Source organism: Zalophus californianus, chromosome 3, assembly GCF_009762305.2.
Source record: "Zalophus californianus isolate mZalCal1 chromosome 3, mZalCal1.pri.v2, whole genome shotgun sequence".
Lineage (NCBI taxonomy): Eukaryota > Metazoa > Chordata > Mammalia > Carnivora > Otariidae > Zalophus > Zalophus californianus.
In genome coordinates, this window is record NC_045597.1 from 73,903,724 (window position 1) to 73,917,566 (window position 13,843).

The 13,843-nt window shown below is 45.3% G+C and overlaps 1 long non-coding RNA gene across 1 annotated transcript; it reads right to left on the bottom strand.

Moving 5' to 3' along the window:
• Positions 1-6,619: 6,619 nt before the first annotated feature.
• LOC113920676 lies at positions 6,620-8,381 on the bottom strand. The gene is made up of 3 exons (XR_003519342.1): positions 8,173-8,381; positions 7,900-8,022; positions 6,620-7,456 (listed from the first exon to the last, which is right to left on the bottom strand). It is a non-coding gene; the product is annotated as an uncharacterized LOC113920676 (long non-coding RNA).
• Positions 8,382-13,843: the final 5,462 nt, after the last annotated feature.

Genomic DNA, 13,843 nt, shown 5'->3' on the forward strand with positions numbered 1-13,843 from the left:
CTATCTAAATTGCTTTGGGGGAAAGATACAAATATAGTGAGCCGAAGGGGCACCTGCACCCCAGTGTTTATAGCAGCAATGTCCACAATAGCCAAACTGTGGAAAGAGCCCAGATGTCCATGGACAGATGAATAGATAAAGAAGATGTGGTGTGTATATATATATATATAATGGAATATTACTCAGCCATCAAAAAGAATGAAATCTTGCTATTTGCAACGACATGGATGGAACTAGAGGGTGTTATGCTAAGTGAAATAAGTCAACCAGAGAAAGACAGTTATCATATATGATCTCCCTGATAGGTGGAATTTAAAAACAAGACAGAGGATCATAGGGGAAGAGAAGAAAAAATGAAACAAGATGAAACCCGAGAGGGAGAAAAACCATAAGAGATCCTTGATCATAGGAAACAAACTGAGGGTTGCTGGAGGGGAGGGGGCTAGGGGCATGGGGTACCGTGGTGATGGGCATTGGAGAGGGTATGTGATATAATAAGCATTGGGCATTATATAAGACTGATGAATCACAGACCTATACCCTTAAACAAATAATACATTATATGTTATTTAATTGAATTTGAATAAAAAAATAAAATAAATTGCTTTGTGGGGGATGACAGTATATAATGTTATATTTCTTGAGCAGCATAGCATTGAGACTGACAAGGCAGGTGTGGGGTCTATGTGGAAGGATTTCAGGGGTTCAAGGAAGAACTCCATCCCATGCTTAAACGTACACACTGAGGTACTTAGGTACCTTAGGAAAAAAAAATCCCCTGGAAGGCTATCTGAGCACCCTCCAGCCACAGACCTCTAAGAGTCCCTGTAGTTGAACAAATTGGGTTTATTGCCCAACCCAGTGAGGTCTGGAAGAGTCTGGCTGGAGATACAAACTGGAGCATTTTGAACTCTATTTTTAGGACCTTTAGCTATCTAAAGGCCACCACCCAGGTCCTTTTACATGTCTGAGGCCTGACACCAGCCTTCTGGGGGCCGGCACCCAGGACCCTCTCCAGAGGCGGCATGCCTGTGGGCCTGTGGGAGCGCCTGGCCCCCAGCCAGAGGTGTGGGAGAGGCCGGCCCCAGCAACCTTGCCTGCAGCAGGGTCAGTCTGAGTCCGGCCCTCCCCTCCTATCTCCCCTGGGAGTGCTTCCTTGCTAAATCCTGCCCACAAATCCTTGTCTCAGGGTCTGCTTCTGGGGAACCGAGAGTCAAATCATTTGACAAGGCTTATTACGAAAAACAACATACCTCTGCCTTTCCCACCTTCACCCGAGGCTCCCTCCAATTTCTTCTTCTTCAGAAGCAACTATTCTATGTTCATCTTAGCTTTTTTTTGTTTTTGTTTTTGGTATGTTCACTTCCATCCCCAAATCACATTTTTACAGTGTTGTATCCTTTTCTATTGATTTTCCCAAACAATATGGAGATGAATACATAACATGCACATGTGTGCACATACTTCTTCCACACTCCTAAACGATCATAAAATACTAGGTTATTCTTATGTAGAACTTATTACATGCCAGGTATTGTTCTACCCATTTCACATGTATAATTCATTTAATACTCCCCCAAACCCTAGGTTCTGCTATGATCCTCATTTTACCCATAAGGAAACTGAGTCAGAGTGGTTAAGCAAGTGGCCCAATCACACGGCTAATAAGCGGGGGTTACAGATTAGGTGGGCAGTCTGGCTCTCAGCCACCACGTCTTACTGCTGGGCTTGAGTGGGAACTTTAGTTAGACCAGTCTTTGGGATTTATACTAACATGATTGTATCAATGCGATGAATGGCAGACCCAGGTGGTAAACTGTGATTTCTCTTTCCTTCTTGCAAAGCTTTTAATTTTATCCAGAATTTAAAGACTATCTGTTTTTTCTGGTGTACCTCGTCTTTTGTGTCTTATGTACTTACATCTAATTCAACTTAAACTTCCCCCCAGTTATCACAATGTCCTCTCAATGTGCTCAAGCACCTCGGGTATTCGGTCAGGTTTACCTCCTTGGAGAAATTTCTCCCAGACTACTTGCAACCTGCTCTCGTCTATACTGGCTGCTCCCAGGATCTGCTATAGGGCCATCGTCCTGGGTCCCTTCTCTTCGTCATCCATGGGGCTCCCTTCACCCCTCTTTGTCCCCCGGAGCCAAGTTGTCTTCCTTCTTGGTTTGCTTGTCATCCTGTTGGATCACTCTGTAGCTTCCTGGGAAAGAGTACTCAAGAAGTATTTACTTATTTATTTATTTATTTATTTGAGAGAGCGAGAAAGTACATGAGAGGGGGTAGGGTCAGCGGGAGAAGCAGGCTCCTTGCTGAGCGGGGAGCCTGATGTGGGACTCGATCCCAGGAGTCCGGATCATGACCCGTGAAGGCCCGCACTCTGGGAATTATTGTCTGGAGCACCTGGGTGGCTCAGTCGTTAAGCGTCTGCCTTCAGCTCAGGTCATGATCCCAGGGTCTGGGGATCGAGCCCCACATCGGGTTCCCCGCTCCGCCGGAAGCCTGCTTCTCCCTCTCTCACTCCCCCGGCTTGTGTTCCCTCTCCCACTGTGTCTCTCTGTTAAATAAATGAATAAAATCTTTAAAAAAAGATCTTTTGTCTACCCTCCCACTATATTGTTTGGCTGAGTATAGAATTCCAAGTTTGAAATGTTTTTTCCTCAGGATTTTGAAGACATGGCTTCATTTACTTCTCACCTCTAGCATTGTGCTAGAAAGTCTGAAGACATTTTGATTCCTGATCCTTTATATATTATATGTCATCTAGATCTATATAGAGATCTCCTCTATGAATTGATTTTGTTTTTTCCTCGAGGACTCAAGAAGCTTTCAGCATCCTCTCCGTCTCCTTGCTGTCCTGAGATTTCCCAGGGATATGCAGTGCTACATCTTGGTGTGGTCTACTTGACCACTGGACCAGGCAGAGTGGGCTCACATGTTCTGGAAACCTGTGTCCTGTAGTCGGAAGATTCTCCTTAACTGCTTTTTTTAAGGTTTTTTTTTTTTTTTTTTTTACTTTATTTATTTGACAGAGAGACAGAGAGAGAGCACAAGCGGAGGAGTGGGAGAGGGAGAAGCAGGCTCTCCTCTGAGCAGGGAGCCCGGTGCGGGACTAGATCCCAGGACCCCGAGATCATGACCTGAGCTGAAGGCAGACGCTTAACCAGCTGAGGCACCCCGGCGTCCCTCTCCCTAACTGCTTCTTAAATGATGCCCTCCAGTGCCCTCATTGCTCACCTTTTCATTCCTATTTTTCATTTCTTCTGCTTTTTGCACGATTTTCTGGAAGATTTCCCTACCTTTATTTTCTAAACTATCTATTGAGTTTTCTTAATATTCTACACTATCTGTATGTTTTTATATCTTCTGCTATCAGGTTTTAAAATTTTTTAAATTTGTTCTCTGGGTTTGTTAAAAAAAAAAACACACACACACACACAAAGAAACCCAGCATCCTGTTCCTGTTTCATGCATCTGGTATCTTCTCTTCTCTATTTGAGGATATTAATGATGGTGGTTTTGAAATCTTCACCTCCCTGCCTAGATTCCAGTGTCTCTACTCTGCTTTCTTCCCTTTCTGTTGAGCCTTGTCTTATGTTACAGAGTTTCTTCGGCTGCGTGGTGACCCTTGGCTGCCCGCTCAAATTTCATTCAAGACCAGTTGCATCCCTGTGCCTATGGGTGCTGACTGAGAACTGCACCATGTCACTGGGAACCCCAGTGTTGTGAGGGCTTTTCTCTCAGGCTGGTTACACGTGCCAGATTTCTGCTGATGGTATGCTTCTGGCTGCTAGAATCCCAGAAGCTTTACGGAGGACAAGACTAGGAACCTCCCCGTTTGTTAGATACATTTTCTCTCCGTCTCCCCTACCCTCCACTGTGCTAGATCCCCAACAATCCAGAGACCTCCTGTTTTACCCTCTTCACTGGGAATAACTCTCAGCTTCTGATGGGGAGAGGCAAGGGGAAACTGTGCACAGCAAGGATTGTGTGTGTGTGTGTGTGTGTGTGTGTGTGTGTGTGTGTGTGTTGTAATACCTAAAATTTCATGTGCTGCTTTGACATCTCCGAGCCTCACAGGGCCCCAAAGACCTAACTGTAAGTTCGCCTACTCTGACCAGATATGTTCTCCAGCAAGAAGGACAGCGCACCTGACTAGATCCCTCCTTGCCAGCCCATGAATTAAACAAACCAATCATATCCTGCCATGGGAACCAGGGGGCACCGCTGTGCGGCCCTTCATGACATGCTATGTCTTCCTCCCCCATGCAGTGACTGTAGGTGACAAACCAACTGCCATCACCCCACATGTCCAGTGTCAAGTGTCATGTGTTCAGCTATCACATACTGGCCGGATTCTTCCCTCACCAATGGAGTGTACCCAATGGGGTACAGTGCGTGCGGGCATGTGCACGCATGCCTGTACACGCACGAGCACACCCTCAGTGTACCTGCGGTCTGACCAATTCTTAAACAGCCTGTCAGTCGGTTCTTCTATTTCTTCCAGACATAATGCCGAAGTCAGGCTGCCTGGAGTTGATTCTAGCTCCCTCTCCACTTCCTAGCTGTGTGGACTTGAGCAAGTTATTTGACTTTTCTGTGCCTCAGTCTTCTCATCCGAAAAATGGGGACATTAACAGTACAAGGTTATTGTGATAAGTACATAAGGACATGAGCACCTATATGCAGAGGGCTCACTTTGGGCTTCTTAATTAAGATGGTGGATGAAGTATGAGCATTGATGGCTTGCTTCTGAAACCCTAATAAAAAGACTAAATGGACATTTTCCCAAAAAGTTTATTATCCCAGAAGGACAAAAGAAGAAGAGACAAGATTGTAGCAAGAAAATTTTGGATACTGCAAAGCAGAAATGTGGCTGGTAACTGATTCAGCAGAGTCAAGAAGCCTAATGAGTTCATACATGGTAAACACTCAGAACAATCAAATGCAGTAAAACCATTTTGGAGGCTCATAGGCTGAGAGAAAAAGAAGATGCTTTGGAGATAATGAAATAAATGCCCAGACTTCCTTTAAAAAGGACTAGCAGGAGTTGGTACCATCTAGGAATAGGAGATGAAGGAATGGGGATGCGGCTAACATTCCTGACAAAGCAAGAATAGAATCACATTAAGTTTGGGGGGTTGGGAAAATGATCATCTTAACACAAAGAGCCAAAGGGATAAGTCGCATATTAAAAATTGTATACAGTTTCACCAGCATTGCATGTGGGGGAGAATGTCAGGCAATGCACCCTCATTTGGAGGCTGATGACACATGGATCCAGCATTTGGAAGAAAGCCCAGGGCATCAGAGACTTGAAAGAGTGGGAGGGACGAGGAGGCTTCACTGGCCCAGGAAGGGGGCTGAAGTCACTGGTTCAAGATGCCTGTCCAGGTTTGATGATAGCCCACCCAAGGGCTTGTGATGCTTCACAAAGAGGAATTGGCTCTGGAGCCCATGTTGCTTCTGAGAAGAAACGGTACAGAGCCATCTTGTGGTGGCAAAAGGACACACAGGCTTTGGGCGGAAAAACTTTATTGGATTTTATATGACATCAGCTGGTGTAAATACATCTGCATACTATTGTACCCTTGATTTCTCCCATACGGTCGGGCAGCATTTTAAAGTGGTCAGCAAATGTTTACAGCAATCTATACTTGTCCCACTAACACATTTACCACAGGTAATTATCTTAACTACCTGATAAAAATGTAATTGGCATGTTGTAATGCTAGCTTTGTCTGAAAAGGCTTTGACTGACAGTCACTTATGTTGGATCCTTGGTTATCTTTATAGGCACATAATCCAATCCAAATTTGATCATTAGTTTGTGATTTGATTAAAGTAAACAGCCAAATTGGGTAATCATGATCCTGAAAGATTTGTTATTTGCTTCAATGATGTGGTTTTGATTTTTGTCTTGTTGGAAAATAAGAAATTGGCCCGATTGCTGCCAAATGCTGTGCAGCCACCTCTCTGTGCCAAGGATAAACCTAACTCATCAGAGATGGTGCAAGGCATGGAATATCAGTTTGTCTGCTTCATGGATTCCTGTTGCCTCTCCTGGGAGCCTCAGTCATTTCGCGGGGGGCCTTTTATCACACCGCAAACAGCGGCGACACACGCTGCCCTCTGAGACCATGCAGAGTGTGACACAGGGCGTTGCGGACAGGCTTTCGGAGTGCTGCGGAACAGCTGCTGTCTGAGCCCAGCCACTGGCTGTTCCCAGTCTCCCCTGCGCCTCCAGTCCTCTGAACAGCCTGTGCAGTGATGAAGAGTTTCGCCCAGGCATCAGCAGTGACTGCTGATGTGCGTGTGCTTTTCTGCATTTGAACCTCAGGCCCCATGTAAGCAAACGGCCTCCTGCCTAAGCTCAAGACACGCTCCCGTCTTGGATACTCACTGTGAGAGACATTTTTAAATTTTGTTTATTTATTTTTAAAGATTTTATTTGTTTATTTCAGAGAGAGAGCAGGGGGAGGGGCGGAGAGAGAGGGAGAGAGCGAATCCCAAGCCGACTCCGTGCTGAGTGCAGAGCCCCACATGGGGCTCGATCTCACGGCCCTGAGATCATGGCCTGAGCGTCCAAGAGTTGGACGCTTCATGGATAGCCACCCAGGCGTCTTGAGAGACATTTTTTTTTTTTAAATGTGATGACTGATAAGTTTGTCTCACGTTGTCTATGTGCTTCCGCAGATGGGCAACTTCTCAGCAGCCTGCCCAGCGTTGGGAAGAGGAGAACTTCTGGGCTGTGTTTAGGAAAGCCAAGTCTCAGGACCACAAACAATGGAACTGTAAGAGCCCCAGCATGGTATAGATGTTTCCAGGCACTAAGGAACAGCCCCAAACCAGATAGGGTATGATCTGCTAGAAATGACTTTGACCATGCTCTTGAAGTCAACTAAGACAGAATTGAGTTCAATTTTTAAAAACTAGCAGTTTTCTCCATGTCCTTAGGGCAACCCAGAATGTATTTTCTGCTCGTTCATGCTCACCCAGCCCCTACCCTGCACCAACCTGATCTTTGCCCAGCAGACACAGAGGCGCCGGCCTGACCTCAGCCCTTGGCCCAGGAGGGCCTCCGAGCCCGATGATTTCCTGCCGAGGCGTGCCCGCCTTGCCCATGTGTTAGCTCCTGGCTCTGTTGGTCTTAACGCTGTTGCCTCATTATTTCACGACTGCTGCGTAACACCCACGTCTGCCCGGGGAGATGGCAAGTGCCTCAAAGGCAATGGTCAACAAGTGTAGGACAGGTGATGGGATCCATCTGGTCATTTGACAAACACGCACTGAGTACCTGCTCTGCTCCAAGCCCTGGGAAGGCAGCAATGAACAAACGGGCCAAGGTCCTGCTCTCACAGAGCTTCGACTCCAGTGGGAAGACAACGAACAAAGAAATACATCACATTTCTAGATGTCGAATCCAAAGCACAGTCCAAGGTCACCCAAGAGTCTGGGGGCAAGAGATGGGAATAAAATCAGAGCCTTCAAGGATGAAAGTGAGTCAGACTCCCCAGCTTTCAACGTCACTGGGCGCCTCTGTACGTGATGCACACCGTCGGTGAGTTTGCAGGTGAGGGGCAGGCCCTGGGAAGTCTGTGCCTTGCTAACATTTTGGGTACTCTGGTCTTGAGGCCAGTGGTTCTCACAAAACCTGCAGCATCTGTCCTGCCAGGGGGACTTGATTGAGAGTGGTCTTGGGCACCACAGGGCTGTTTCCAGCTGCCTGATAACACCTTGCAGCGCTCACCCCACACAACAGCCCAGCAGCAGGAGGAAATCAAGGTCATTCGAGCCGCAGAGTTCCAATTACCCTTGGCAAATACAGTTCACTTTATAGAGCAAACAGGATCGCCCAGTGAACTTAAGGGGCAAAAGAGAAGGAACTTTACTCACCATTAATGTTTTACTACCGTTCTCAAAAAGTATCACCTTTAACCCCCAAATCAAGCCTGGACCGAGGAGGAGGAGGTCGGGCTGCCAGGTCAGTTCCGGGTGCCGTCTGTCACTGGGCCAACGCTGTTTCCATCAGGAGAACAAATAAACAGAAAGATAAGCTCTTTAAAGCAAACCACGAAGCAGACCCAGGATTTCCCCAGCAGCGATAACCGGCTGCTCCGCCCTCATTTGGATGATAGGGGCCTGTCTGCCTAAGTGCCTGGCACCGACCTAGGCCTTTGGAGTGACCAGAGCGAGCGAAGCCCTTCCATCCACCTACAGAGGAGGGAAGCCCCGGACCGACCGCAGACGATCTGTGGCTGACTCGGCCCCAGCCCCAACTGACTCTGATGACCCGAAGGAGCTGATGCTTGCACGAAGATGCCTCCCTCACTGCCAGTAACTACCAGCAAGGATCTTATTTAGCACAAAGACTCCAAAGTCTGAGTCATGTTTGGGGGACAGAGCATCTGTGTGTGAAACGTCCGGGATGCCACAGAGCTCCCTAGGATGTGGGATGCCTGGGCTTCCCTTGATGCACAGCCCACGTGCTGAGCCAGGAACAGAGAACTTTCTCACATGTAAATGACAGGCACTTCCAGATACTTATTTTATTTTATAGATTTTATTTATTTATTTGTCAGAGAGAGCACAAGCAGAGGGAGAAGCGGGCTCCCCACCAAGCAGGGAGCCCGATGCAGGGCTCGATCCCAGGACCCTGGGATCATGACCCGAGCTGAAGGCAGACGCCCAACCGACGGAGCCACCCAGGTGCCCCCAGACACTTACATTTTTATAGATGACTAATGCCTAATGATTTGTGACCTAAGCAGTGAGTCATTAGGAGTCAGTACAGTTTATTATTCTCGAACCAAAATTAGCCCAGGAGTGGAATAACCTGACGGTTCCACTTTGGTTCCTTCCCAGAGCTCTGGCTGCCCGAGCCAGGGCTAAGCTCTGTGGCCTAGGCCACATGGTTGGGATTCCTGCAGTTTGGGGGAGGAGAACTTTGTTATCAGTGCCGGCTTGAGTTGGTCATGCTTTACAATTGCTGGATTCCCTGGCTTTTAAATTAGAACTCGCCGTTGCTTTTGCTTCTTTATTGTCAATTTCGTTTGCTGTGGGTTGTTTGATTAGCCCTGCTCTGTGCAGTGGTGTGTATAAGCATCTGCCTCTACTTCCCCAGTAATTACACGTAAACACGTAAATGCACTTGTGTTCAAATGTAATCCATCTGTGCCCCTATTGCTAAATCCAAAATGTGCATAATTCTGCTGAATGGACTGGAGGAGGTCTGTTTTTATGCCCTATGGAAACTGTTTGAAGTAGGTAGGCCATGGTTTTTAGCTTGTGAAAGTGGGCTGCCATCAAAAAAGTTTCTCGAGTGCTCGCTTCGGCAGCACATATACAAAAAAGTTTCTCGAGCCACTCACTGTCCTAGAAATCTGGAGTTACACTGCACCAAGGTATGCATTGGTGTGCTAGTAGATATTTAGCAACCAGCTCTTAGGGGTAGTATGTGTGTGTGTGTCCGTGTGTGTGTGTGTGTGTGTGTGTGTGTGTGTGTGAGATATGTTTCATATATATATACACACATATATATATAGCTTTATTAGAAATGTTACCGATGTAGAAGATGTGTGACACACAACGTACACATAAGAAAATATACAGCATTCTTGGGGCGCCTGGGTAGCTCAGTCATTTGGCATCTGCTTTCAGCCCAGGTCATGATCCGGGATCCTGGGATCGAGTCCCATGTCAGGCTCTCTGCTCAGCAGAGAGCTTCTCCCTCTCGCTCTCTCCCTGCTCTTTCTCACTCTCTCTTAAGTAAATAAATAAAATCCTTAAAAAAACAAAAACAAAAACAAAACAAACAAAAAAACCCTACAGGACAGAGATAATAGTAAAATGTAGTAAAAGCAAATTAGGACGTGATCATCTTTGAGGATTCTTATCTTTGTCTTTACATAATTTAATTACCAGTAATGGGTATGTTTAATGACAGGTATGGGAGATTCTTGCAAGCTGGTAGCAGCAGTTCCTGGCCCACCATTGAGTGTCAGGCACCAAGAAAGACTAGTTATTTTTTCAGACATGGTGATTGTATTTCCCATTGTCACTTCCTTCAGTTTATAATTTGGCCGGCAGCTAGGCCTGGGCTCGTCCCCTTCAGCACCAGCCCGCCACCTGGAGGCCCTGTGCCCCCTCTGGGGCTGGCCCTGGCTGCCAGTGTGCGGGGAGCTGCGCTGGGCAGGTCGGCACTTGTGGCCGGAAGCCCAGCCCCCCGCCATAAAGAGGAAGTGCTAGGAGCAGTTTGAGAATTAGGAAGAGAGTGCCAGCCAGGGCCTAAAAGCCTAGTGCAGCCATAAAAATCTGCCTCGGGTTATGTCTTGAGAAACAAGGTGTTGGCTGTTAAGGTGTTTAATTTTCTCTCCCTTAGAAACTTAACCAAACTCTTCAATTACACAGGCAGATCATAAAACTCAAATTCCAGTGTCAGAGGACATGTCCGAGGATATGTATGGATGACATACACTGTGTAATGCTTTATCAGATGACTAAAAATGCTCTTTTTTTTTTTTTACCCTGTGTGAACAACTGCATTCGTGCGATTGTTGGTCAAGTGTGGGATTTTTTTTGAGTTTTATTTTTCACAATATCTAATTGTCAATGATGACAGGTCTCCTTGTCTTTCGAAAAGGGTCCATTCGTTTAAAAAGATAACAAGACAGAAGCATTTCTCAGTCTTCCAGTCCCGCATTTTTACTGAAATGAACCAGGCTCCTGCAGATCCCAGGGGAGGCTGCGTCCTTGCCCTCATCCCATCCGGGACCGTCGGAGACCGGCTCCCAGCCTCCCTTGCTACCGTCATTCCAGTAAGGAAGTATCCTAGACTTTGAAACTATTCTCTTCTCAGAAGAACGCTCATCTGTGAACTTCTCAGGAGAAAGAGTTCAAATAAACAAATTACTAATTTGGAAGCCATCCTAGAGTTTTGAATGCTAAAATCTGCTCTTTGAAAGGCACTACAGGAAAAATAAATTTAAAAACTCATACTAGTAAGTAATTCTGTTCTAGAAGCACCTTCTATTCAGAACCGATATTTAGTAATAGGTTGAACAGGACAAAAGTAAGATCAACCCTTCTTGACTAAGAAGCCTGACAAAAGTAGGCAGCCTCATAAATTCCTTTTTCATTAGGGAAATGGCCATGTTGAGCCACAATGATCCGGTTTCCAAGAGGCACCTGGAGAAGTAGGAATGCAGGCGGCATTGGCTGAAACACAACTGTCACCTACAGTTCGAATAACTGTAACACCAATAGCCATTTGCGTACATTCGAATGAACTCTTTTCTTTGTGCCCAGATGGCGTATTGACATAACTGCTTTAATGAAAAGGTCTTTTGACAACAAAAGCATTTTAGTTTTTGAAGGAGGAAGCATTCCTTGTTGGGCTTAATTGATGAGGTTTCAATGTCCCCCTTTTTTCTAGTAAATCTAGCTCTCCACTCGGGTCATATTGTTAATGACCAGGATGCAGGAAGCAGGGGACAGGGAGTGCCTGGTTTTGCAGGGTGCCCCCGTCTCCCAGGGGCTCTTTGTATCGACCCATCTGGGGTCTGGCCCCTCTGGACCTCCATCTCCACATCTGTTTTAGGGGTACGCTAACATAGCAGTCACTTCCCTCCTGTTGCTGGAGAGGTTGTAAGCCCAGTAAGACAAGCTGCGTGCGCATGCTTCATCTGAACCGTGCTATCACCTCAAGTCTTTCTCGATTTCCCCCAGCCCCCGCGCCCCAGCCTGGGGGCTGGGGGGTGGGGTGCGGTTCTGCAACTGGCCAAGAATGTAAAACTAACTCTTTGAACCAAGGACTCTTGTATGTCTTTATGCAGGTGTCTATTATTGGAGCATAGTTGGTATATTTGTCTTTAAACACCAGAAGTCCAAGTTCCCTTCTGGGGCTGGTGGGTAAGGAGGAGGAAGGGATGAAGCTGGAACTCCTTTCTGAGCTGTGGAACTGAGTGAAACCGTCTACTAGCAGTGCCTTGGGAGGACTAGCCATGAACCCCAAAACACCGTTCATTTAACAAGAAGTCCCTGACTCAATAATACGTAACCCAAAGTAGAAAACCATCCTCTGAATATATGGCCCAGATAATTATAGACAAAGGGCTAAAGTAGTTGGAATAAAATTCTTACGGAAATATTCCCATCTATATTTTGGCCAGATTTCACCTTTGAGGATAAAATTATGCACTATACTAACAACAGCCTTGATTAATCAAAGCACAGGTGAAAACTTTAATGGAAACTGCAAATTTCTGTGACTTTTCAGAATTCAGAAATTTGGGATGCAAAGTGAGCTATCACCTACAGAACCTGGCATTGAGAGCATTTCCTAAGACATTAGCAATAGGTGTACCTAAGTAGGATTAGGATTCCTGGTCACATAACTCTTTGCTATTTTCAAAGACAAATAATCACCCAGGCTACAAGGACCAACACACAACAAAAATGGAAATTTAAGAAATATTTAATAAAAATTTTTCATGCTAATGATAACCATAAGTGTTTTTATATTTGGATCAGTATGGTAAGATGCCTATAGGTCTATATTAGCCATGAGATCACTGATCTAAGGTCCAAAGAAATCTAACACTTCATATCAATGTGTCTGCAATATATACTATTGGGTTCTAACACTCTCCACACGTGGGCATATATCATGCTTTGTACTTTTAAAACACAACCTCATACATTTGAACCTCACCAAAAAACTATAAGAAAATGAATGATTCCCAGTTTATAGATAAATAAGTTCAGATGTGGAGAGTTTTCTCTGTTTTTTTAAGATTTCATTTATTTATTTGAAAGAGAGAGAGAGCACAAGTGGTGGGAGGCGCAGAGGGAGAGGGAGAAGCAGATTCCCTGCTCAGCAGGGAGCCGGACATTCCGGGCTCGATCCCAGGACCCTGGGATCCTGACCTGAGCTGAAGGCAGACGCTTAACCGACTGAGCCACCCAGGCGCCCTGAACAAGTATATTTCTGGTAACAGCTCTTTCAACAAATATATTTATTCTAATACATTTTTTTAACATTTTTTATGTTTAAAAATTGTGGGAAAATACAAATAAAATTTACCATCTTAAATCCTAATCATTTTCAGCTGTACAGTTCAGTGACATTACGCACATTCTCGATGTTGTGCAATCATCCCCACCATCCAGCTCCAGAACTCTTCTCATCTCGCAAAACTGAAACCCCTTATCTAGTGAACACTAAGTCCCCATTCCCTCCTCCTTCCAGCCCCTGGCAGCCACTATTCTATTTCTGACTCATTCAGACACCTAGCTAGGTGGAATCATACAGAATTTGTTCTTTTGCGACTGGCTTATTTCACTCAGCATCATGTCCTCAAGGTCCATCCATGAGGTACCACATGTCCGAATTCTCTTTTTAAGGCTGAATAATAGATATCCCATTGTATATGCACCGCGTTTTGTTTATTTGTTCATCTGTCAGTGGACAATTGAATTACTTCCAGTTTTTAGCTATTATGACTAGTGCTGTTATGAACACGGGTGTACAAATATCTGTTCAAGTCTCTGTTTTTCCTTCTTCTGGGGGATATACCCAGAAGTAGAATTGCTGGATCATAGAGTAATTCTATTTTTTTAAATTTTTAATTGTGGTAAAAGAGAAACCCCACATAACATAAAATTTATCACTTAACAATTTCCAAGTGTACAGTGAAGAAGAGCTCATCCATTTCTAATTTTTTGAGGAACCACCATACTGTTTTCCATAGTCTCTAACACATTCTTGTTTTCATCAGCAGCAAATGAGATAAGACAAATGAAGCTCTTAGAAGAGTACATTTAAATTCAATAAATATTA